The following is a 4,222-nucleotide window of genomic DNA, read 5'->3' as shown; positions in this document are numbered from 1 at the left end:
GAGCATTTACTCCTCATAAAGCCAAAGGAGACTATGTGTGCTATAAAAGTGAATGTGTTATAAAAAACCTAGCCTAAGGAGCCATAATGCAGGATAAGAGATTTTGGCATTCATCAATGATAAACAGGAGGGAAATGTTGGAATAATTTAATTTATTATCATTGTTTCATACTGTACTGTCGCTTTAAGAAACTATTTGCTTCTCATATTATAATCTAGTGTGCTCAAGACTGATGGAGAAATTACCAGACACAGCCACACCCACCTTCTTACTCCACCCATTCATATACTCACACACGATCACATGATACGTAATCTGATACTTTTGTAAACTAAATAAAAGAGCAGAGGAAGGGTGCAGCAACTCGGAGTTGATGAGGAAGCTGCCAGAAGAGCAAGCTGCACTCTCCTCTTGCAAGTAAAAGATCCAGACGTCTTTTGTGTTGTTACTTTGTCGTCACATATGTTAGAATAAACCTAAACAGTTCTATAAGTAAATTTCGTCAGTGTGCAAAGTGAAGGTTATTGTAGTATATGTGTAATATATTAGTTAATAATTAGTAGGATAATATAACTTTAACGAGACTGATTTGTGTTATTTATTTGAGACTTGTTAATAACATCGAGTGCTCCTAAGCAGCACTCGACCCATTGCACCTACAGATGAGATCTCATTTTGTCTATTCAAATTAACAAGTAGACTGTTGAAGGGTACACTGTCCTGTAATGGTCTGTGCTGCACATGATCTTGTTCTGACAACAGAAGACTTGCGGTGTCTGCATGTGACTTGCCTGTATTGTGTGCTGAGCTCAATTATTTCTGAATCATCTTGAACTTAATCTTGCACAGGTTGTGGAAGCTCATCACCTCTTCGAGCTGCATCTTCTGCCTGCACAGATTGTGGCCCTTGTGCTGCACCTACAGCATATTGCGTTTCCTAGAGTAGCCAGTGCCGTCTTTGGTCATCTTGCAAACCTGCTTGTGTATGTGTCAACTGTTGTGCTCTGTCTGTTGGTCTTACACTCCTGGTCTCTGGCATATTGGTGGCTTGTGTATCCATATCAGCAACTTCTAAATTCCTCTCCTCAAAGTTCTTGTTCATGCCATCTACTGGGGATGGATGCAACTTGTTCTACAGCATCAGTTAGTACTGCAAGCTTAGCAATAGTAGCAGACAACTCAGCTTCAAGATCGAGAGTCTCCATCTGTCTTCTTATTTCATCTCTTTCTCTAATTAAACCATTTTCCTTTTTTCCAATGCATGCCTTTGTTTTAATGCAGCAGCTTTAGCTAATAGTGCAGCCTTCTCAACTCGTGCCACAAGTGGATTCTGAACTTATATGTGAAACTCTGCTGGACCTCTGACTCACTACAGAGACACTATCTTTAGGACCCATTTCATCTTCTTCCTCATTTTTTGGCTGAGATTGAACAGGACATGATCTAATTCAATCATCGACTTTGGTTCTGAATTCATTGATATTTATCATCTTTGGCTGATACCATTGTTCTGTATCTGCAACACATCCATCCTTTGACAGTAAAGCTTGATATTGACTGTGTAAGACAATCAATTCTTCTGTATATTTCTGAAAGTTCTCCTTTACTTTTTCCAAGTGGATCAAACATAAGTTCAGTTATTTTGTTTATTTTGCGAGTCATTACACCACTTTTCTTTTTTCTAACATGCCTTGCTTCTTACTTCTTTTCTGACTCAGACATTTCTTTTTGTTTTAGGGCATCAAGTGCAGAACCATCCATGTTGCCTTCATCCAGCTCAGCAAACTAAAAAAGTTATTTTTCTTCAGAATATAACGATCAATGTTCATCAAACGACTTGATTTTCGTCAAAATTAATTCGTATAAAGACACTGACCAAGTTGGTTAAAGTGTTTCTTCGCAAACATACCAATTGCAGTAGATTTAAATGTATCCTGTTCGGCCTTGGCTCCCAGTGAATCCACTTACTTGTACTTCCTTTGTTCAAGGTATATCCACAAGGAGCAGTCCTTTGACTTAATTTTAGCAGCTTTTCCAGTTTCCCATTTTGTTCCCTGGTTAGCTACTACTGGTGACTGAGTTGGGTTTTTCTTGACACGTGCAGATGAAAGATGATGGGTAAGATTTGATGTTCCAATTTTTCCAAAAAACGTATTGATTTATTGTAACAAATGTTAGTTTACATATAACTTAAATGCAAAATAAAACAAACAAATTAATCTGAGAGTATAAGATCTATATCACTATTCCACATGAAACAGAGCAGCATGCTCGATCAAAGGACTGTTTGCCTTCTCAGCCATGCCCAGATGCTGTGACCTCTGCCCTTTAAGCCTTCCCCCTGGGCTCCACCTGTAATCTCCCAGTTTTTTTAGGTGGGGGTTGACACACCTGCCGCCACATATAATTACCCACTCACTCACTCACACAAACATCCACACAGACTAATATACAATACACAAAGAAAGATGAGAATTAACAAAAAGCTCATTTTGGCTCCTACAGTCATGATTGATTTCAATATCTAATTTTTCTTATATTTCACAGCCTGTGCTTTCCTTGGGATTTGATATTATCTTCTTGTTTTTGGCCTGTGGATTATGCACACACTGAGTCTGTGCGTCTCTAGGGTGGTCTCTAACTTGGCTTAGTGCTACTGCAGTGCCGTTCTGTCGTCAGTGAGTGAAGATAAAGTAAATATTCCCACTGAAAGCTAACAAGCGACAGGACATTACATTGGCATCCTTAAGTGAAAAACCTTTGCTTTAGCTTTGGTTTTGGTCTTGAGCAAGCCTTACTCCGAAGTAGAAGAGTTTGAAGGAATCTCTATTTTGTCAAACTCTTTTGGGGAAAGGATTCACAACTTATGGCCATTACTGTCACAAAACAAAAGAAAAGTTCCGAAGGCTGCAGACAAAACAACAAATAACAACACTTACCACAATTTGCCGTACAATTCAAATAGTGTTGGCAAACAAATTAGAGCTAATTATGTAGAATTACAGACCACCTTTGACACTGTGTGTCAGTTTATTCCCTCCACGTTTCCATTTAGCATAGCAGATGATAATACTTAAGTCTTGTTATCCGACAAAAGGGAGTTTGTGCTTGACACAAATCTCTGCCACTTGACACCTGCACAGCTGTGCTTTTTATTTCTTTTTCTTTTTTATGTAGCCAAGACCTTGAGTTTTCGTTTGAATAAAAAGGTTAATTAAAATGACAATCTCTTAAATCAGCATTATCTTGTTTCTTTATTGTATGAGTATATGCACAAAAAATGAACAAACACAGTTACTTAGATGTCACTTTAAAACTTTAAAACAATTGGGAACTTGTACAGTTTAGAAATAAATATATTATTTACTTTAAAAAAACAAAACAGGTTTTACAGATCAGATTATACAGACCACACACACCACCCTCACATTCTTCTCTGCCACTCCTGGCTTTTTCTTCTTCTTTTTCAGTCTATGTAGTCGTCCTAAGCATTGCTGTTTGACCTTTATTTGATCATGAGTGAAAGACCATCTACATCAGCATTTAATTTAGGGACACTTTCGAATACTTACTAGTACTACTTCTAGTATTTGAAAACGTGCCTACCCAGCAGTCTTTATGATACCTCATAATGCCTTTTCATCACAAACAGCTCCCCACTGATCAGCTAGTGTTATGTGTTTCACTTCTTTAGTTCAGTGTTCACACTGCCCTCTTGGGCAGCTTATATACTGTAAAAAGGTCAACACTAGCATATATTTTGAAGGTATTTTAACATTAGGGATAAAGGCAGGAGCAAGACTTGCTGTAGGGTTGGTTCTGTGATACTACATGCAATGATGCTTACCATTTACAACAGCTACAACACTGAGCTGAATATGTTAATGTTTATCCTCATTTTAACATGGACATAGTGTGACTGTTTTTAAATACTAGATAATTATTTCCCTTTAATATGATTAAACTGTAGTGAGCAGATGGAAATAGACAATATTTTTAAACTTATCTTTATTTGTCACAGCACAGCACGCACAACGAAATTTAACCTCTGCATTTAACCCATCACCAAGTGAACAGTGGGCAGCCATGGTCGGCGCCCGGGGAGCAGTGCTTGAGGACGATGCCATGCTCAGTGCATCTCAGTGGCAACCTGGCAGTTGGTGGATTCGAACCTGGGGCCTTCCGGACCGAAGTCCGCTTCCTTTACCACTAGGCCACCAC

The sequence above is a fragment of the Cynoglossus semilaevis genome, unplaced genomic scaffold (genome assembly GCF_000523025.1).
Source record: "Cynoglossus semilaevis isolate Cse_v1.0 unplaced genomic scaffold, Cse_v1.0 scaffold1460, whole genome shotgun sequence".
NCBI classification, from domain to species: domain Eukaryota; kingdom Metazoa; phylum Chordata; class Actinopteri; order Pleuronectiformes; family Cynoglossidae; genus Cynoglossus; species Cynoglossus semilaevis.
The sequence above is the reverse complement of the archived record's forward strand: the minus strand, read 5'-3'. Positions refer to the sequence as shown.